The 23,245-nt window shown below is 38.8% G+C and overlaps 1 protein-coding gene across 9 annotated transcripts in view; it reads right to left on the minus strand.

Moving 5' to 3' along the window:
- Palld (palladin, cytoskeletal associated protein) overlaps positions 1 to 23,245 on the minus strand; it is a 375,619-nt gene that overhangs the window by 79,216 nt on the left and 273,158 nt on the right. The window contains exon 1 of one of the 9 annotated variants that reach the window (XM_058580372.1): positions 5,370 to 5,508. The exons of 7 other annotated variants lie outside the window; for them this stretch is intronic. The gene's annotated coding sequence lies outside the window, so the exon portion shown is untranslated. Of the gene's footprint in view, positions 1 to 5,369; positions 5,509 to 23,245 lie in introns of those variants that run through there. One more of the 9 variants, XM_058580373.1, reaches the window with a different exon arrangement.

The raw sequence follows: 23,245 nt of genomic DNA on the forward strand, positions 1-23,245 counted from the left end.
TCCCTCCTTCCTAGGGAACTGGTGCACATCTCTCTTCTCAAACTGCCCTTCAACATGCTCACCCTCTCTCAGTTGATAAGCGCCTTCCCCATTCTATTGAGGAGACAGAGCAAGCAGAAGGGCAATCTCATGAGCTCCAACTGTTCTTTCTACCCATTCCTGCACTTCTGTACCCTTTTCTAAAGCCAGCCTGCTGCTGGTGCACCAGATTTGTGTTTATGATTTACTTCCTATCCTTGGTGTATAAGCTCTACAAGGGCAAGGATTTTTGCATATTTGTCCATTTAGCTCACTGCAATCTCACAGTCTAACACAGTCCCTGGGACAAATATTGCTCAACAATATTTGTTGAATTAATGAGGTTCCAGCCCTGCCATTTCTGATCTGTGTGACTCTGGGAAAATAACCTCCAAATCACTTTCATCATTTTAAAATGGGGGTGTTGATTGTAGTTACTGCATGGGACTATAGTAAAGATTAAATGACATAAAGAGTTAGATATTTTAGCACATTTTCTGGTATGAAATAAGTGCTCAACAAATAGTACCTATTCTATGACTAGAATATTATAGTACATCAGCACCCAAGTTACCTTAAAGCAGTCCAATCCCAAATGGTACTACTTTGAGAATTTAGCAGACTGGCAACAAAAAGAGAAATAAGATGTGTGTATATTTTTTCTTTGTTTCTACCATTAAAGATTCCATTTAAACCTAACTATAACTCTAAGAACACTGAATATACAACCAAGTAGCATTAGTGTGTCTACATTCTACAGTAAAAATATTGTTAGTAAGGAAATAATGGCAATCAACAGGCAGCTCACATGGCTAAGCCATCCAAACTAAGTCCAGAGATGACAATTCGACCTCAGTTCTTCCCTGTTTCCTGTGTTGTCTCCCCACTTTTTCTTTCCCCTCTGATGCTACATGGCCAGCTACTGCTGGGGTATTACCCTCCTCACAACTCTGTAGTTCTAGGGTGGGGTCCCTGTTAGCATAAGGGGAGTAGGAAGGGAAATGTATCCCTGGTACCTTTATTTTCCCTCAGGGCTTAAAAGGAAAAAGAGAAGGTGGGGGTCCCTTTGCCATTGCTGGATTAAAAACCTTAAAAAGTTCAATTTGGAGCTGAGTGCATTTTCCCACAACAAGCCTGTTATATATATAGTGGCTTGGTTCTATGGTACTATTAATAAAGCAGAATACTCAGGCTATGATCTCTGGGCTGGCCTGGGAACTAACCACTATGAGTTACTCAGTTTTAATGAAAATTTGTGTTCCGAGTTTCCAGCAATGAGTTTTACAAATCCACGTTCAGAATACAACACATCTGAAAGCTCAGGGCTGCCACCTGCTCAGGATGGTTGAGTTTCACAGGAGCATCACTGATGTGGATGATAATGTCAAGTCAGAGCCTTAAGTTTGATGGTCCAGTGGTTCTCCTTTCTGTCTGGATGAGACACCTGACCCCAGTTCTCTAATACCAGGAAAAGCTGCAGCCCACTTCAGAGAATTTTGTGAGAACTAAAGTGCCCCATTAGTAGTGGCTTTTTAACAAAGATTAACTCTCTTCCCTCTCACTAGTGAAACTCCAATGTCTATTCTTTTTACTTGGCTTCATGGATCTTTGAGTCTATTTTTAACACTTCTATATATTTTTTTTTTTTTTAAATGCAAAGTTTTTGCCAACAGAAACCAGAAAACGGTTACTGCTCATTTCTTCTGGCTGACACACCTTGACTGCAAATGGCAGTTTCTCCCTTAGGAGAAATCTTTCCCATCCCATAAGCCCTTATGCCTTCCAACCATCGGCAGCTCATGCCAGGCTGTGAGAATCACCAGTCTCGCTCACCATCGTGGCCAATGGGTACTCAGTGGGGGGCTCTGAACAGACATTAACAAACCATCCCACATTTTCAGTTTGTTTCCTTGTAGTCATTATCTAAAATATACAGCAAGAGCAGCTCACCTAACTGGAATGACTAACGTTACCAATTATGGTTAACCTTAAAGCACATTATCAATGAGCTCAGATTTACTGACAGAAAGAAATCTGTGCCTGGAGTAGTGCTCACAGTTAGTAGAAAACTACATGCCACTGGGCTCACAATGCCTCCCGAGCACCTCAGACCTTGCTCCCACGTTATCCCCACGCCTTTGCATTCTCTATAACAACAGGGTGTTGCTTTGTATTCATTAAATCTCCTTGGATGAAACCCTTCTCATCTCCCTTCTCTAATTCTTTATCCTCTGACAGAGTCTGATATAGAGCTTGAACAGTGCAGTCTAAAAGGGTATCTAGAGCCAAAAACCTGGGAGAGAGAACAGAGAAGTGAGTGCCTCAATTTTGTCCTGGTAGGACCCTGGAGAGAATCCTTGCCTCCCCTACATCTTTCTTTAATATCTGGTAGTGTCCACTTCTTTTAGTGTGTAACAGAAGAATATTACTGGAGTGGTCTATCTATCAATCAATCAATCAATCTATCTATTTATCTATCTATCTATCTATCATCTATCTATAGTTCCTAGAGTACTTTGCAAGAGGCATTTAGTGCTCTATGAACATCATTGTTTTTTAAAAATGGATATTTAGTGGCCACCTCTCCCATCTACTTGAAGGAGAGAGTTACTTTAAAAAAATATTAAATAATAGATAATTTACTGAAGTACAGTAAACTTTTGATTATCCTATATTTATCTGGGTCTTTTGAAATAAATGCTGAAAAAATACAATATATTTTGATACAAAATTGTTTATGTGAAAAAATACACAAAAGAGGTGACACATAGTCTTATAATTCCCTCTGGGAAAGAAATCTGGAAAGAGGGCAAAACCCAACAATTCTTTGGATAACTGGTAATTGTTTGAACAAATTAATAATTTACCCTTTAAATAATGACCTCAACACCTTAAACAATGTGGACTGTTGGTAATTTCCAAGATATGTCTTCTGTTTAAGTGATAATTAGTTGTTTCAACTGTAGTAGAGCCAAAGACGTAACTGTAATCGGGGGAAAATAGTACATTGGAAAAAAAGAGGTAACTACCTTCAAAAGTAGTACAAGAATACAACTCATGAGCAAAGTTTTAAAAACACTAGTTTTATGCTTAAGAAGACAATATGGTAAATTTTTGAAGATCAACCATAATGCAATGTGGTTAAGTGCCATTCAATTTTTATTCTGTTATCTTAAAAGAGTTTTTTTTAAAAAATCAACTAGAAATCATATCTAGAGCCCATAAAGCTATACTGAAGCAATACCCAGGTGGCTGTATGTAGGACATTTATCTATTGTTTACTAAGTCAATGTCCTCACTTGGGACAGACAGGGAATGTAGTTATTACATCACCGAAAGCAGGTGAGCTGTTGTACTATGCCAGCTATCAGAATTTTATGATTCATGGATTTCATCCATCAAAGAAAATAGAGCTACATTATTTCCAGCCACCTACCCATGCTCCTCGCTCAGCACATCAAGATTTCACATAGCCAGAGATGACAGCTATGTGGACATGCTTTGTTACTCTTGCACATGCTCAGTTTCTTAGTGGATGTGATATGGGCACTGGGCAAATCACTCCCACGCCTGTTTCCAAAGATCCCCACCCCCCAAAACTTAGAAGAATTACTTTATAAAAATGAAGTGTAGGAATTAGTAGAAAAATCTGTTGACTATTTAGCTCTTGTCTACTTTTACAAGTTTATTGTTCAAGGATGTACTAACCATTTAACTTACAAGCCTTACAGTCACTTCAAGACATAGGCCTACATGTATTTCACATTATCTATCTCCTTTATCAATCACTATAAACAACCTAGGGGGAAAAAATAAAATTCCCTCAGAACTCTTATCACTAAACCAAGCCTGCCAAGTCTTGAGGGAAAAAATACCTTCTTTCGTGGGAGATGGAAAGAGATAGTAAGAAAGATGTACTGCAGAAGCAACCCCAAATCCCTGACAAAGAGAACAACTTGCCTTTAGGTATTGGCAGTTATTGAGACAGGACAGGCACCTTAATAACACAAATCAAGAAAATGTCCTTACAGCCGGGCTGGGCAGTTTCTGAAGCTGATGAGACCATCCCTTATCCTGGCTGGTGGGGGCAAAGAGGGGTCCATGGTGAGGGTCTGAGGGTCAAAGGCAGCTTCCTCAGAGATGTGTTCTCAGAGCTATAGACACTTGGTATGCCCTCTCTGTCTTCCTCCTGCTAGTTCTCCGATTGCATACCAAAATCGAGATGAGCCAATTCGGGCTCCTGGAGACTCCCAGGTCTGACTGTTAGATCTGAAGACCAGTAAACGGGGTTTGGCTTGTCCAGGCCTGCGACTAGTGCAAGACCCAGCTCAGCAGAAAGGAAAGATGATGCATCCAAGGAGACCAGTCCAAGGAGACCCAACTCACCGCCCTGCGTAGTGCGCCCCCTACAGTCCCCAGCGCAACAGCCAAAGTCCCAAGCTCAACCCGGACTCCAGTGAGACCAAACAAGCTCCTTTCTGGAGTGTGGGCCACTCACCATTTGGGACAAAGCCACCCCCAGTGTTAAGAAGGCAATGGGCGGGAAGCCCCCAGACTCCTACCGCTCGGGGCCTAGGGGAGCTCTGTGATCTTTCCCAAATGATGTGAACACACATCATTCCAGAGAGGACCAGTCTGGCGGTTCCTAGAATCTATAGTTGGCTGTGGTTGGCTGGGCCGGGATGCACTAACAAAGCAGCGGCCAGGGGCTGCGACAGGGGCGCTGCCCGCAGCTCACCAGCAAGCCAGCAGGACGCACCTACAGCGCGCCGGGCACAGCACCCGGCCGGCGCAAGACCCCCAAGTTATAAGCAAACTTTCTGGGAATGGCGCCAATGTGGGGTGCATATCCCAGAGAGGGAGAGGAGGCTAGGCTCCAGGAGGGCTGCGGGCGCAGTATCCCCGTCTGGGCTCAGATGGACCCCTCCTCTCTGACCAGCTGCCAGAGAATGAGGTCATCTCCCCCTCCCAACCCCCACCCCGCCCCCTCCCCCAAATCTCTGGCAGCCCCGCTTTCTCTGCCCTCTAGAAGTGGGGCCACGATTGAGCGAGGGATGGGGTCAGAGAAGTTAGAAGAGAGGGAGGGATCATCCGTGGCAGGCAAAGCATCTTCTCCAGTCCGACCCCGTTCAAAAGATGCAAAAATTCCCATCTGGAGCTCAGCTTTCAGAGGTCTGTGCCCAGATCACACAAGTGTGAGCGAGGGGGCTCTAGGAAGAGCCGTGGGCTGGGTGGGGACTGTTTGAAGCAGCTGCTTTGCGTCCCCCACCCGCTTCTAAAACTCTCCCCCCACCCTCCAGTTCCTTTAATTCAAACATTTCTACCAGCCAGGGACGGTTCCTTGCACCTACCTCGGGTCTCAAGGCCGCGCCCCCACTGTGCCCTAATTCCCGTGGGTGCGGGTGCGAGCAAGCGGACGGGCTGCAGGCTCCGGGCTGCGGCCCCGGCAGGTACCGGCGCTATATAGCGCCACGCTGCTGGGTGACTCAGTGAGCCTCCGACAGTGCTTCAAAATAAGAGTCCGCGCGCTGGCCCCGCCAGGCCCCGGAGCAGAGAGGAAAGGAGGCGTGGCTGGGGCCTGGGAAGCCGCCCCCAGGTTAGGAGGTTCCCGCCCCCTTCTCCTAACCTCGTCCAGCCCCGTGCATCTTTCTGGTTGCAAAGCCCCTTCCATGGGGCAGCCAAGTTATAAATCAGGATTTCCTGGAACTTTCAAGGACAACTGATAATGGGAAAGAATTTTTTTTTTTTTAACTTTTCTAAGCCAATAGAGATATTGGCTCTCTGTTATGGACAAAATTCTCCCGTTTTTAATTCTGTTTTTGCCTTACAGACTAAAAAGAGGTGTCCAATAAACACAAATATGACTCCAGGGCATTCTAGGAGGAAGGAATGATAAGCTGGTGGTGGGATGCAAGCATCCCTAAGGGAATGCAAGTCCCTAAGGGAATGCAACTGCAGGGCTGGGGATGAGGGTGGGTCGGGGAGAGGCCAACCCCCCTGTGCAGGATTTGCAGGTATGGTGCAAACTAATCTGCAGCATTTAAATCCAGGAGCAAAAATCATGCCATAGCATATTTCTTTTTTTAAGAAAGACAACGAATCATTTCTTAGTTTCCATTAATTAGTTAACTCTCTTCCACGTATCAATGAGTAACTAAAACACAGGAACCCTTAGGGTTAAAAGTGTATGGCACTCTCATTTAGAAACATCTTATCAACCCAGCCTCAACCCTGCCATTCTGAGCTCCTTTTCTGCTATAAACTGTTGGACGTCTGAGTCCCTTGCTTTAAACCTCTACACGGGGGACTTCTTTAGTAGAAGTGTTTTAAAGGAGGAAATGGACTCAATTCCAGAATTAATTTCTTACGTAGAAATTGTGACAGATTGTGGGCTTAGACGTAAATCCAGATCACCAACTTCTTTCACCAACTCAGCTAAGGACACTGGGCTCTGTATATAACCCTCTAGTAGCTGGGTTAGCACACTTCGGCCCTGTTCCTGCTACAGTGTGTGTTCTTTGCTCACTAGGACCAAAGCTTTTACATGCACTAAGCTGTCAATGGAATGAATGAGTGAAGATACCTAAATTTATTGAACCTACTGTTGTGCCAGGCCATTTTTGTAAAATAGTCACCAAGTAAATGACAATAAATGCCAATTATCAGAATTGTTAGTGCATCACTAGCTTGAATGGTCTAGTAATTTTATCCTACCTTCATTACTGCTATTGACATTAGGGTTTCTAGAGTTATTTATAAGCCAGATTCTTCTTCTTCTTTCTCTTTCTCTGCCTCCCCTCCACCCTTCACCCCAGACAGAAATATTTTAATTTTGAGGCAAAAATGATTATTAGATATTCAAACAATGAGCCAAAAGTGAATGTTTCCTTGTATTTCTATTCTCAGAGATAAACATTTTAAGTGCCTAGAGTATTTTTCCAGACTTTTGTAAGTATATCTAAACACATATTTAAAATATAAATTAGATCATTGTTTACATATGATTCTGCAACCTATTTTTTTAAGCCTAACAATATGATGCAGCCATCTTTAGGCATAACAGAAGATCTTATCATCTTCAATTTCTGAGAGGGTGAAAGGCCAACATCTCTATTGACCTGAGGGAAAATGTTTCAAAAGTGGGGGAAAAAAAAAACAACCAAAACCCCCACAGCATTCCATTATTTAACTTTGCCTTTCTTTGAATTTGTACTTTTCTCATTCCCATGTCAAATGGCCATTAGGAGCAGAAGCAATGACATCCCTTGGCCACTCACAGGGTTTTCTTACGGGCTGCAGCGTGACACCAAGATTATTCCAAAACAAGAGCAAGGACTTATGGTCTGTGCCATTGATGTGGAATTCAGAAACTTTCTTATTCCACAGTCATGGGATTCATTTAATGAATTTTAAAATTATGGACTTAAATTTTGTGATTTTATGATATAAGCACAGAAAAAATAAACAGATAGGCATCAGTTACTACCATCACCTCCAGTGTATAGTGGCCACGGGAAGTGGGTAGAGGGTAGACTAAACTGGGAGCATGGATTACGTGAGAAAACTTACCTGCTCCCTTTACTTTCAAGTGGCTGCAGCAAGATGATCCATGAGATCTGCTGTCTCTGTTTGCCTATTTCTTACTACAGGTGTGGGCAAAGAAGCAGTCATGTAGACCAGTTTTCACTTTTCAGTACTGACCCAAGAGGATTTAAGGCACTTATACAGAGCACTGAATATTTTAATGTTTTCAACTTCCAAGTTTTTATGCATGCAGCGTGGGAGGTGTGGATACATCTGAGCCATCACCTTGGACAAGTCCCAGAATTGCTAAAACAGTATTAGGAGCACCGATGAGAATGTCTGTCAAGCTTTAAAACAGGATACTCCATCCTCCTCTGCATAGTGCAAACCCTGATCCACAACCTTCCCTCTAGATTTTTTTTTCTTCATTCTCCCGTAAGTTAAAACTTGAAATTCTATGGTTTTAAGGTAAAATGAAAGGGCAGAGAACAAATACACAATAAACTTTTATTTCCCCAGAGCTGCCATCATGGATTCCCTCTGGCCTTTTGGAGGTTTTTGGCAGAGGGTCAGCTTTAGGACTTTAGCTCAAGCTACACTTTCAGCGCACTTTGGCTCATGGATCTATGGTTTCAAATATGCAAATTTAATTTGGGATAAAGCAGATTGCTCATTCTTGCAATTGTTTGGGGAGGAACATGGAATGGCTAAAGGTATTGAAATTGTTCCATCATTCTCTTTTCATATTCTCACAGATGACAACAGTGAAACAGGTGGTTAGAAACTAAACAACAAAAGAAAACTAAAAAACAAATGGTAGTTGCTGAAAAAAGATCTCAGTAATGAAGCCAAATTGAAGATAAATCTGTATGCATGCACATACACACAACACTGCTGGCAGGTATTATAGTCCATCTATTTCAAAAACCCTCAATATAGGTAATAATACTTTATAAAGTTGATACTGTTAACAAATCAGGCAAATGTCTTCTGACCAAGGTCCACTAAAAAACTATTACCAAAAGTCTACATTATCTAACCGTGTTTTCTAACTTAAATATGAAGCCCAAATCAATCTACCTACCTGTTTACCTATCTAATATGAAGACATATTAACATTCTTTTGCTGCTTCATATAAATCAAAGGAATGAGAAGATGTCTTAGTCATTTTTCTAAAAAGAATATTAATTAAAAATTACCAAAACTTGAGATTTTCTATAAGAAGGCCTCTCTATGTATTTACACGTCATGATCAATGGTATGTAAAACAGATGTTCTGAAATAATTCAGCATCAGGATCTATTTCCATTCACTTCTGGTACCTTGACATTATTTTTGAAAGCTTGTTGATTTAGCCCTTGCTGTATTTTTGAAGGGTATAAAAGTTTTGGCTGCATGCTCACTGCTTGTTTTGTAGATACTATTTTTCCAAGGGCTTCCAACCACAATCAGCAAACAAGAACAAGACTAAGAATATAGTACATTAATTAAAGATTTTAACTGATATTGTTTCCAACTAATGTTATTTTTAGGAAAAGGTGTCTGAGAGTAGAATGTTTTTAAGATCAGCTTTTATCTCATTCATTTAAAAAAATAAGCTTTTGAAAAATCTTGGACCACCTTGAATTTAGACTCTGTCATTAAGTATAACATTTATGTGAATCACATTTATTTCCATAATGACAGCTAATAATTATTTAACAAGAGTATGAAACTTTTAAAAGTCAAAATGTGGGTCTTCTGAAGAGACTAAGCCCCGTGCATTATTTGATCATGAATCCAGACGATTCCGGGAGGAGGCAAAGGGCAAACCTCCAAGGACAATTCATACTTTCAACATAAAAACAAATTAGTATAGTCCATTGGCCAAGAAAACTTTTTGGCTCTTTGGTTTGTACATAACTTTTTGTTAAGAATAAGGAGAGAGGATAAGGTGCGGGGGAAGGGGTGGGGTGGGGGGAAATGGGGTACTTTGTGGAGATGTGACCGGAACCCAGTGGACATAAAATACCGGGTCAGAGGGAACCTGACAAGCAGGTCTGCAGCTGTGGAAGCTGGTAAACAAAAGAACAGACTGAGTTTGTCTGAGTAAAATAAACCTTGAACCTCCCAAATGACCACAGGGAACTCACAGAATCAGAGCCAGGAGGGGCCTGAAGAGACTGCCTGGTGGAGGGGTGTCCTGGAAAGGGTAGAACTGAACAGAGTGGGGTCAATCACAGACTGTTTCCGTGACCTTGAGTGCATGAGATTTGTTTTCACATTTGTCAGGTGGAGACAAAGGCATTGACCTGGACGACTGCTGAGAAGACTCAGTGGGCTGCTGCCAGTGAAGCACCTGGCATAGTGCTTGGTCCATACCACATTTGCAGGGAGGGGAAGGTTGGTTTTCTTCTGCTTTTAATCTCAGGGATTTTTTTTTAAAAAGGACACAGTAAAATGTAACAATCTGAACTTCACTTGAGCTGCTCCTTTGCCAACCACTTCACAGACACTCTTCTACTTTATCTGATTGTACGAGTCACGTGACAGTATCACTATTAATATTATTCTCCCTACATGGAGGATAGTGAGCATAGAGAGGTTAGGTGATTTACCCATGGACATGGAGCAGGCAATTGGAAGGACTGTTACGTACATCATTAACTCCAGAGCCCAAACTCCAGGGAATATAAATTTGGTGTGAAAAAATACAAATGTATAGAAAATTCACTACCCATCCCACGATACTGGGATCTCTGTTAGTAAATCAATGCTTTATTATTGCAAAGTGTGATTGTGAACAATAATGTCTGCATGACCTGAAATGGGCAAGCAGACCTGTCCACCTTGATCTACAGAAAGATCTCACTCACTATTGAGAACACTTTTCCAAATCAAATGAGTTTTGCTGGCTCTGATGGGATCCTCCACAGATTCTACAAGGATTACGGAGAAGCATAATTAAAAGTAGGAATTTGTCTTTTTATGTGACTTTCCTGAGCAAATGGCAAAATACTATAATCAGATCCTACATAAGAAAAACCTTGAGCTGTGTCTTATAAATATAGTGATTGGTAAAAGACAAATACAGCTTAATCAGGCTAGGATTACACATTTTATGTACATTTGCAGTGGCAACTCATGAAGTTATGGGTAAGAGACACATATGGGTAAGATCAGCCTTCATTCCACTGCTACTCACAGAAATATAAGGAACCAAAATTACCTCAGTAATGGAGCTGCTCTGGGAGGCACAATACTTTCTACCAACTGAGTAAGTAAATGCAGAGGAAACCATGGACTCCAACAGGATATTTATAGGGAGCTGTGTTTACAGGAAGGACAGAATTGGTCTATTTTCCTTAACTTGGATAAACTTGTCATCTCTGAAACCTGTTATGCCTGCTGTGATTGAATGTGTCTCCCCAAAAGCACATTTTATAAACTTAATCCTCACTGCAGTAGGATCCGGAGGTAGGTTAAGGAGATGTGATTAGGCTGTGAGGGAGGAGTGTTATTCCAGGGGTGGGTTAGTTATCATGGGAGCCTGCTCCTGATAGAAGGATAAGTTTATCTCTCTCTCTCTCTCTCTCTCTCTCTCTCTCTCTCTCTGTCTCTCATCACAGATGTATGTATGTTCTCTTGCCCTTCTGCCTTCTACCAAGACAATGACCCAATGACAATGCCCCACCAGATGCTGGCCCCTTGACCTTGGACTTCCCAGTCTCTAGAAACATGATTTCTTTATAAATCAGCCTATCTGTGGTATTCTGTTATAGCAACAAGAAAAAAAACTAAAACACCTTTTCCCCACCAAGCCCCTCACATACTAAACTTGAGTATTCATTCTCTTGAATCATAAACTAATGTTCTAGGTCAATTTAACAGAATTATGTTATCTGAAGTACTTTATTTTTATCATTAGGGACACACATAGTGATTTGTTTGAGTGCTGCAATTAAAGGCTTTGTAGCAAAATTATCTTACTACTAAGAAAATTGTGAGATTATTTTGCAGTATATATCTTTAATAAAATAAAGGGTACAAACCTAGACTCCAGTATAGTAAGGCAATGTGAAATGAGAAAGAATTGGGGAAATTTTCTTTAAAAATAAAAATTTAATGAATGCATTTTTTTTTTTTTTTTTTTTGGGGATATGGTGCATTTATTTTATTTTATTTTTTTTTTAATTTTTTATTGTGGGTTGTTCAAAACATTACAAATTTCTTGACATATCATATTCCACACTTTGATTCTAGTGGGTTATGAACTCCCACCTTCACCCCATACACAGATTGCAGATTCACATCAGTTACACATCCATTGATTTACAAATTGCCATACTAGTGTCTGTTGTGCTCCGCTGCCTTTCCCATCATCCACCCTCCCCCCTCCCCACCTCTCCCCTCCCCTCCCCTCCTCTCTCTCTACCCCCTCCACTGTATAACCCTGAGGGTCTCCTTCCATTACCGTGCAATTTACCTTCTCTCTCCCTTTCCCTCCCACCTCTCATCCCTGTTAAATGTTAATCTTCTTCTCCTGTTCTTCGTCCCTACTCTGTTCTTAGTTACTTTCCTTATATCAAAGAAGACATTTGGCATTTGTTTTTTAGGGATTGGCTAGCTTCACTTAGCATAATCTGCTCTAATGCCATCCATTTCCCTGTAAATTCTATGATTTTGTCATTTTTTAATGCAGAGTAATACTCCATTGTGTATAAATGCCACATTTTTTTTATCCATTCGTCTATTGAAGGGCATCTAGGTTGGTTCCACAGTCTTGCTATTGTGAACTGTGCTGCTATGAACATCGATGTAGCAGTGTCCCTGTAGCATGCTCTTTTTAGGTCTTTAGGGAATAGACCAAGAAGGGGAATAGCTGGGTCAAATGGTGGCTCCATTCCCAGCTTTCCAAGAAATCTCCATACTGCTTTCCAAATTGGCTGCACCAATCTGCAGTCCCACCAGCAATGTACAAGTGTACCCTTTTCCCCACATCCTCGCCAGCACTTGTTGTTGTTTGACTTCCTAATGGCTGCCAATCTTACTGGAGTGAGATGGTATCTTAGGGTGGTTTTGATTTGCATTTCTCTGACAGCTAGAGATGTTGAGCATTTTTTCATGTACTTGTTGATTGACTGTATGTCCTCCTCTGTGAAGTGTCTGTTCAGGTCCTTGGCCCATTTGTTGATTGGGTTGTTTGTTCTCTTATTGTCTAATTTTTTGAGTTCTTTGTATACTCTGGATATTAGGGCTCTATCTGAAGTGTGAGGAGTAAAGATTTGTTCCCAGGATGTAGGCTCCCTATTTACCTCTCTTATTGTTTCTTTTGCTGAGAAAAAACTTCTTAGTTTGAGTAAGTCCCATTTGTTGATTCTAGTTATTAACTTTTGTGCTATGGGTGTCCTATTGAGGAATTTGGAGCCCGACCCCACCGACTGTAGATCGTAGCCAACTTTTTCTTCTATCAGACGGCGCGTCTCTGATTTGATATCAAGTTCCTTGATCCATTTTGAATTCACTTTTGTGCATGGCGAGAGAAAGGGATTCAGTTTCATTTTGTTGCATATGGATTTCCAGTTTTCCCAGCACCATTTGTTGAAGATGCTATCCTTCCTCCATTGCATGCTTTTAGCCCCTTTATCAAATATAACATAGTTGTAGTTTTGTGGATTGGTTTCTGTGTCCTCTATTCTGTACCATTGGTCCACACGCCTGTTTTGGTACCAGTACCATGCTGTTTTTGTTACTATTGCTCTGTAGTATAGTTTGAAGTCTGGTATCGCTATACCGCCTGATTCACACTTCTTGCTTAGCATTGTTTTTGCTATTCTGGGTCTTTTATTTTTCCATATGAATTTCATGATTGCTTTCTCTATTTCTACAAGAAATGCCATTGGGATTTTGATTGGCATTGCATTAAACCTATAGAGAACTTTTGGTAATATCGCCATTTTGATGATGTTAGTTCTGCCTATCCATGAACAGGGTATATTTTTCCATCTTCTAAGATCTTCTTCTATTTCTCTCTTTAGGGTTCTGTAGTTTTCATTGTATAAGTCTTTCACCTCTTTTGTTAGGTTGATTCCCAAGTATTTTATTTTTTTTGAAGATATTTTGAATGGAGTGGTTGTCCTCATTTCCATTTCAGAGGATTTGTCGCTGATATACAGGAATGCCTTTGATTTATGCGTGTTGATTTTAAATCCTGCCACTTTGCTGAATTCATTTATTAGCTCTAATAGTTTCTTTGTAGAGCCTTTTGGGTCTGCTAGATATAGAATCATATCATCTGCAAATAGTGATAATTTAATTTCTTCTTTTCCTATTTTTATGCCTTTAATTTCTTTCGTCTGTCTAATTGCTCTGGCCAGTGTTTCGAGAACTATGTTGAAGAGAAGTGGAGAGAGAGGGCATCCCTGTCTTGTTCCAGATTTTAGAGGGAATGCCTTCAGTTTTTCTCCATTCAGAATAATGCTAGCCTGAGGCTTAGCATAGATTGCTTTTACAATATTGAGGTATGTTCCTGTTATCCCTAGTTTTTCTAGAGTTTTGAACATAAAGGGATGCTGTACTTTGTCAAATGCTTTTTCCGCATCTATCGAGATGATCATATGGTTCTTATTTTTAAGTCTATTGATGTGGTGAATAACATTTATTGATTTCCGTATATTGAACCAGCCTTGCATCCCAGGGATGAATCCTACTTGATCATGGTGTACAATTTTTTTTATATGTTTTTGTATCCGATTCGCCAGAATTTTATTGAGGATTTTTGCATCTAGGTTCATTAGAGATATTGGTCTGTAGTTTTCTTTCTTTGAAGTGTCTTTGTCTGGTTTAGGTATCAGGGTGATGTTGGCCTCATAGAATGAATTTGGAAGTTCTCCCTCCTTTTCTATTTCCTGAAGTAGCTTGAAAAGTATTGGTATTAGTTCTTCTTTAAAGGTTTTGTAAAATTCTGCTGTATACCCATCGGGACCTGGGCTTTTCTTAGTTGGTAGTCTTTTTATGGTTTCTTCTATCTCCTCAATTGATATTGGTCTGTTTAGGTTTTCTATATCCTCCTGACTCAATCTGGGCAGATCATATGACTTAAGAAATTTATCTATGCCTTCACTATCTTCTAATTTATTGGAGTATAAGGATTCAAAATAGTTTTTGATTATCTTCTGTATTTCTGAAGTGTCTGTTGTGATATTGCCTTTTTCATCCCGTATGCTAGTAATTTGAGTTCTCTCTCTTCTTCTCTTCACTAGCATCGCTAAGGGTCTGTCGATTTTGTTTATTTTTTCAAAGAACCAACTTTTAGTTTTGTCAATTTTTTCAATTGTTTCTTTTGTTTCGATTTCATTAATTTCAGCTCTGATTTTAATTATTTCTTGCCTTCTACTTCTTTTGCTGTTGTTTTGCTCTTCTTTTTCAAGGATTTTGAGATGAAGTATGAGATCATTTATTTGTTGGTTTTTTCTTTTTTTAAGGAATGAACTCCAAGCAATGAATTTTCCTCTTAGAACTGCTTTCAATGTGTCCCATAGATTCCGATATGTTGTGTCTGTGTTTTCATTTATCTCTAAGAATTTTTTAATTTCCTCCTTGATGTCTTCTATAACCCATTGATCATTCAGTAACCTATTGTTCATTCTCCAATTGATGTATGCTTTTTCCTTCCTTCTTTTATCGTTGATTTTCAGTTTCATTCCATTATGATCAGATAAGATGCATGGTAATATCTCTACTCCTTTATATTGTCTAAGAGTTGCCCTGTGACATAATATATGATCTATTTTTGAGAAGGATCCATGTGCTGCTGAGAAAAAAGTGTAACTGCTTGATGTTGGGTGGTATACTCTATATATGTCAATTAGGTCTAGGTTATTAATAGTGTTATTGAGTTCTATAGTTTCCTTATTCAACTTTTGTTTGGAAGATCTGTCCAGTGGCGAGAGAGGTGTGTTGAAGTCTCCCATGATTATGGTGTGGTGGTCTATTAGACTCTTGAACTTGAGAAGAGTTTGTTTGACGAACATAGCTGCACCATTGTTTGGGGCATAAATATTTATGATTGTTATGTCTTGTTGGTGTATGGTTCCCTTAAGCAGTATGTAGTGTCCCTCTTTATCTCTTTTGATTAACTTTGGCTTGAAATCTATTTTATTTGATATGAGTATGGACACGCCTGCTTGTTTCCGAAGTCCATATGAGTGATATGATTTTTCCCAACCTTTCACCTTCAGCCTATGTATGTCTTTTCCTATCAAATGCGTCTCCTGTAGGCAGCATATTGTTGGGTCTTGTTTTGTGATCCATTAATGAATGCATTTTTACTTTATTTTTATTTATTTATTTGTTACAAAGGATCAAACCCAGGGGTGCTTAATCACTAAATCACATCCCTTTTAAATTTTTATTTAGAGGGTCTCACTAGGTTAGGGCTTTGCTAAGTTGAAGAGCCTAGTCTTGAACTTTTAATCCTCCTGCTTTAGCCTTCCGAATTGCTGGGTTTACGGGTGTGCCATCACGCCTGGCTGGACGTATTTTTAACGTAGAAAAAAATCCCTGATGTTGATCCTCCTTCCACAGAGGAGATAATTGTTAACACAGCAATTTAAGGAATGAATTTATTTGATAGGTAGTTTATATGATTGGCAATTAAAATCATCAACTTAATAATACTGTTACTGCCTGTTATGGGCCCATTAAGTGAGTTACTAGGTCACTGTTGATACAGTAAAATACTAGATTTCAAAACAGGAAAATCAAAAATTTTATCCAAAACTTTCATAAATATGAAGAATATTCATATTGTTCCGAAGAGTTAAGATCATTATTCTTATATCAGTACATCATATTTGCCTATTTGTTTTTAGTAACTTTAGAAAGGGTTAAATTATTTTCAGGAAATTTATGGGAATATAACATGAGATTCTCCACATTAAACTTTGGTTCAATGTATGATGTTTAGTGAAACTAGACATCTATATTTACAAGTGGCTATTTTTTTATAATATGTAATGAATTTTAATAAAATATCGTTCGTGAATAGAGTTCAAGAGAGAAGACTGCACTGAGGGAAACTTAAGTGTAGAACCCCATTTTAAAAAGTGTAATTCTGAGCTGTGCATGGTGGTGCACACCTGTAATCCCAGCTACTCCCAAGGCCAGCCTGGGAAACTTAGCAAGATCTTTGCCTCAAAATAAAAGGGGCTTGGGATGTAGAGCAGTAGAGTGTGCCTGGGTTCAATTCCCAGTACCACTACAAAACAACCATAAAGAAAGACTAAATTGCATCCTGCCTCTTTAGAAACTGAACTCTTTGTAAATTGCCTCATTTTTTTTTTCAAAAGACCTCATTAGAGATCAATTTATTGACAATAGGCATATGCATCCTTTTGTTCAGGGTTGTCGTTAGTTCATTAGCTTATAAGTAGTGACAATATTATTCCAACTTCCTTTATGGGTGGTGCAAGTAGAAACTTGACATAACTGATGTCATTGTTCCCTTGTTTGCTTTTCCTCCACATGACACTTAAAATTTTTTAGCCCAGCAATGAATAAACTAGTCTGAAAAAAAAAATCCATTTAAGTTGACTCCATTTTAGAGAATGAAGGCAGTCGTTTTGCATCATAGAGGAATTAATTTTGGATTCGGTTGCCTGCCCCGTGGTCATCAGACCATGACCAAAAGGCCCCAAATGAGCCTCTTTGCTAGAGCATTCTAGTGGGGCCCCCACTGGCTTTTCCAGACCAAGTTGTTTTACTTGAGAAAGGGAATGCTGATCCTTGAGCCCATTGCTCAGGGGGAGGCATTGGGAAAAAGAAAAGAAGAAGTTAGAGGGGATTAACAATGTTCTTTGTTATAATAGGGGTAAAAATAGATGAGGACAGTTGTGGTTTTATAAAGTGCCTTTGTCCATCATCTTAGGCAAGGCCAATTTATTCATTAGACATGGTAGTTTCAGTGGCAAGGGCCCACGACACTTTGAGCCGCCCCACAAAACAATTTTAATCATTTTTAAACTCAGAAGGAAAAAATTAATATAAATGAATAAAGCAATGATGACTATATCATAATGAATATGGCCTGGATGATATCAATCTTTATATTACTATGGCTCTAACATATATCTCTCTCTCTATGTGTATGTGTGTGTGTGTGTGTATATATATATATATATATATATATATATATATATATTTTTTAATGTAGAAAGACAGCCACAAAAACAAAAGTGCCTAAGGCCCCTGAAAGCCATAAGGAAGCTCCAATCTTAGGTCCTGACATTTGTCTGAACCTTTGACACTTTCCTTTCATTAGACATAAAGACAAGCTATACCGTCTATTCTCTATTCATGGTTGTGTTCTATGTGAACCTAAATCAGTAGGTGTCACACATTTTTAAAAGAAGAAAACATGGTCTTGTATTCTCAGGCTCTTTCTAATCTAAGCAAGGAGACAAAATCAGCTGTTAACAACAGGTGCTTTGCAGTTGTTCATTCATTTGACGTTTCTTTTATGAGTTAATTACTCATAACTCCCTTGTGAACAATCTGCACATCTGGGAAAATAAAACTGCCTACTGAAAGTGAATTAGTAGAGCGTAGGTGAAACACAATAGTGAATTCATGTGGCTACCCTTAGAAGGCTTAACAAAATCCTTGCTGCTTTGAGAAGTTGGACTTTGTGCCTGAAGACGGAGTTAGTACCAGGTCGAAGGCTGCAACCTGGGAATGTGTGGCTCTAGTTCAGCATTCCACTCCTGATGCTTCCCTGGGTCACCCACTCTCTCATTTACACAGCCTCCTCTCCCAGAGCTTTCTATTGATTCAGTAGCATCGGACCTCTTCTGAGAAATGCTCTCCTTTTCTTTTCCAACTTGTTAAGGGTAAAAAGAGAGCATTTTGGTACCAAACGAAACCAAACCAGATGACCAGAGACCGACCAGACACTACCTGGTAAAATAATTCCTAAGCTTGATTCATCAGGATCACCTGTGCTTTCAGACTTTAAATGTGACCAAAGATTTCATCAAGTCCTGAGTCCTCTCAGAAATGAGGTCTTGAGGCAGAAGTCCTCAGTCTATTATTTCCTTATGTGTTCAGTGCAGGGGTTGGATGGCATGATCTCTAAATTTCTCTACAGCTGATAGCTCAGGGATCACCCACCCTGATGGGGTGTAGGGCTTCTGCACCAACCCTTCAGATGGGTACTGGAGTAGTACACAGAGCAGTGCTTCTGTGGGAGATGACAAAGAATACTACAGTTTGTCTTTATACTTATCTTCATTTCAACCTTTGATTTTTTTCTTTGTGTATATTTTTATAATATGTATATAATAGATAAAGCCATGAATATATTAAATACACAACTATATATGTGTATATTTATGTTTATATGTGTGTTATATAACATATGTACATACATACACACGTTATTATTCATATGCACACACACATTCATGAATACACACAAAATACTTGGCTAAAGAGAATGAATGACCAAAAAAACCCCTCAAATTTGATTGCTATAAATTAAGATGAAAGGGGTAGATAACACATATGTAATTAACTCAATTCACCAGACAATATTCGATAGAGGATTTAGGACTTCCATTTCTAGCTTTACCTTTAGTACAATTTGGTTTCTAAACATATAGCTTTAAACATGCAATTTAACTTGAAACGAAGTACTCTGGTCTGTTTTCTACTAGTTCGGGGAGAGGAATGGATATAGAATAGAGTAAGAAAATTCCTTCAAATCATTCCTGTATGTGAAGAGTCAACTAAACACCCCAGGCCACTTGAAGACATGAGAAAGTAAGAGCAGAGGCCAAGAGCCTGAGTTAAGAGTCCCTTATTAAGTGGATGGCTATATGTCTGCTGTTTGGAGCAAGGAAGTTGTAGCAAGCAGAGCACTTGACTTGCCAAATCTTTGTTCCTATAGATGTGGCAGGACACACCCCCACCCCCACCAATACAGAGGCATTCATTACTTAGGAACTCTTACTGGGAGCCTCATTTAATAAGAATAGTACTAGAAGATTCCTTCCCTGGAGATCTATCTATATCTGTGTATAGAGTATCAATATAATACACACACACACGTGTGTGTGTGTGTGTGTGTGTGTGTATATATATATATATATATAAATATTCCACAAATTTTCATATATGCAGGTACTTTCTGAAGTTGTCCTGTGATTACCACTCTCATATATTCAAACTGACAAATGACCACTTGGATGCCTGGTTTCTTGGAGTCCATCAATTTTTTGTTTGTTTTCAATTAGAGAAGGAATTCTTCCTCAGACTGATGGTCATTTACAAGAGAACTGCCATCTACTTGGGATATTTTAAATATATCCTCAAAAGCTTTCATGGACCATCTATTGAAGTAACACAGTTTCATGCTGCATAGCTCATGCTCTGAGTCTGAATCCCTGTCATTACTTGAAAGGTATGTGACCTGGGGCAAGTTATTTAATCTCTCCTTGTCACAGTTCCATCTCTGGTAAAATGGGCACAGCTCACCGAGGGCTGCTAGGATGGAATGAGATGTTCAAAAGCTCTTGGCACAGGGCAGCATGTCATCACTTCTGAGCATCTAGCAATTTCTATGGTATTACTGAGAAACACATTTGCTGCTACCAAGGAGTCGATATTCTAAATAACTAACTGGATGAAGCAAATCATTAAAGTATCATCTTGTTTAAGTCAAGAATATGGCCTGTCTAAAGTTCCTTCAAATTCTTAGTTCTTGAAAACAAAGCTGATGGAAGTGCTGTTTAAGTTTACCACAGGAGGGGAGCAATAAGGGAGGGGCGATAAGTAGAATCCAGAGAGGAAAACATCCATTAGGGTCTTAAATATTATATTCAACAAAGAAGATAGCTCTGCCATTAACTCCCTGTGAGATCTTGCATAATCCACTTCAAGTCCTGAGTCTCAGTTTTCAAATCTGCACGATAGGGGGCTGGATGAGACTATATCTAACATTCTATAATTACTAAATAGTTATTATAACTCATTATAGAAAATTCTCCGGCAATATATCTATTTCTTTGCTTCTCCTCTGCTTTTGACCCCAGAGTATGCAAATAATTTGCACAATGTTTTAAGACTTGATTAATTTCCCCTTGTAAGTGGAAGAATTCCAGTGAGCTGGTTTATGTAAAATGCATTCTAATCACGTGGAAGTCTTTAGAGCTACCGTCATTAGCGGAGGGATCACAGAAACTGATGCATTTCAAGATTAAATGAACTATTCTCTTTGAGAACTGAGGCTAGAATTCAGAGAATTCTGAGATCTCAAGTCAAGGTTTGTTACCTAGGCCCTTCAGCACTTGGAGAAGGAGTGAGGTCCTGTGTGAGTGCTGTGTATCTTTTGAAATTGTGGCCCAGCTGGTGAGGGCATTTAATCCTGGACTCACTGTGCGGGTGTCTGGCTACTTCACAGTGTCCACAGGTATACTGGAGGGATCACAGAGAAACAGTCCTGGAGCCTCTGCAATTATATATATATATATATATATATATATATATATATATATATATATATATATTGTTTGTGTTGTTGTCATTACTGTTTTTTCTCTCCAAAGAACTACAGCTAGCCTTGTAATTTTCAAATAGGTGACATATCAAGTTAGTACGTCAAGCAACTCTACAAGTCACAGTCTGTTACAATATCAATAACTACACAAACAGAACTTAGTGACTTGTATTTGTTGTGTAGACAAACTCTGAAGCCTTCGTTCTTTCTTATTCTGAAAACTGCCTCTTGCCATTTGGCTTTTTCTTTGTCTTTTAAAAAATATACTTATTATGAAAACATTCAAATAATAAAGACAACAGAATTATATTCCTATGCATAACCCAACAACATTACTATTTTCCCCAGTCTTTAAAATATATTTATACCAATAAATAGTGTGTGGTTTACAAGATAACTTTTTTGGTATTATTACATCATTTATCATTACTGTTTTTGTCTCCGTAGTCTTAATCATTACTAGTCTTATATATTCCACTGGTTGAGACAGAAGAATTAACATTCTATATCTTTGGATCCTAGTTTGTTTTTTTTTTTCCTTCAAGTTTAAAAACAAGACAAAACAAAACAGTTACACTGAATATTTTCAGGCTTTTTAATTTTTTTTCTTTTGAATTATTTCCTCAGGGCAAATACTGAAAAGTATGATTTTGGGAGGGCCAAATACCATTTTTATAGTTCTTGACAAATATTGCTAATTAATTAAAAAATTTTTTTTTTAGTTGTAGATGAACATGCAGTATCTTTATTTATTTTTATGTGGTGCTCAGGACTCAACCCAGTGCCTCACACATACGAGGCAAATACTTTACCACTGAGCTACAGCCCCAACCCCTATTGCTAATTTTTTTACAAAAATTTGTATTTGTTATTATTTTTTGTTATACATGACACTGGAATGTATTTTGACATATCATACACACATGGAACATAACTTTTCATTTTTGTGGTTGTATATGATGTGGAGTTACACTGGTTGTGCATTCATATAAGAACATAGTAAAGTTATGTCTGATTCCTTCCACTGTCTTTCCTATTCCCATAGTAGTGCTAATTTTAAAGAATAACATCAGTTTATGAAGCATTACTAGGATGCAGTGTAGTTATTAAAAGCTGCTAATTTGTGGATATAATATTGTGTCTCATTTTAATTTTCACTCCTGTGTTAATGATGATAAACATTTCCTTGTAAGCTTAACATTCTCCAGAAGAGTGATAAAAAAGGTGGCATGTTAAATAGTTTATATTTAAATTGAAGGTGATATTGTTTTGGAACCAGAGTGTATTACATTGGTAACCATCTACATGTAGTGGTCCATTTCTGTAGGTTATGATATTCCCTTTCTGCCCCTGTCCTCAGTTCTCTACTCACACTCTGCTATTACCATTAGGCAATGTTCTAGTAGTTTCTAATTCAGATGTGGATGGTCCAATTGTATCTGGCATGGGAATAGAAGGGTAGATGTATTCACTTACCTATCTTAGAGTTGCAACTAGAATCATTGAGGATTTTTAAAAAATTCTGCCCCAGGATGAATGTCCCTTATTTACTGCAAGCTATGGACATAAATAGATTTCTTGGTTAACAGAAAAATAATGTTTCAATGCTGATTTTGTGGTACAAAAACAGCAATAACAAAAACTGCATTTTCAAATTATGTTTAGGAGTATTCTGAAATTTTTCTTCCAAACCTCAGTCCCCCTCCACCCATACTACAGAAAAGTGCCAAAATAAAAATTAATGTTAATACATATTATTAGTAACAAATATTATTTACCATTTTGGAGAGTTTCAGAGATGATATTGAGAATATTAAAGTAAGCACTGGCAACTTCTTTGTATAATTTTCCTCCTTTGACATTTTCTTCAGTAACAATTAAAGTATTTAAAATTTACACTATAGCGAATGCACATTCAACTAATTTGTTAAGAGGTGAAGTGTTTCTTTTAGGATATGATTACAATTCAATATTCAGAATATATCTCTAAATGGGTTTCAAGATATTTTTGATGGTCTTAGAAACTTTCATTGTCTTCTGCTAAGTTTCATAAATCAGACATAAAAGGGATGTGCTGGTGCTTTCAATGTACAACTTGTGTTTTTCTATGTTGAACAAGAGAGTGCTTAGGATTGCAGCTACTACTGAGCAAGTTCCTAAACACCTTT

Source organism: Marmota monax, unplaced genomic scaffold (genome assembly GCF_021218885.2).
Source record: "Marmota monax isolate L192 unplaced genomic scaffold, Marmota_monax_Labrador192_F-V1.1 WCK01_AAM20220418_F8-fsc00040, whole genome shotgun sequence".
In the NCBI taxonomy this organism is placed as follows: Eukaryota; Metazoa; Chordata; class Mammalia; order Rodentia; family Sciuridae; genus Marmota; species Marmota monax.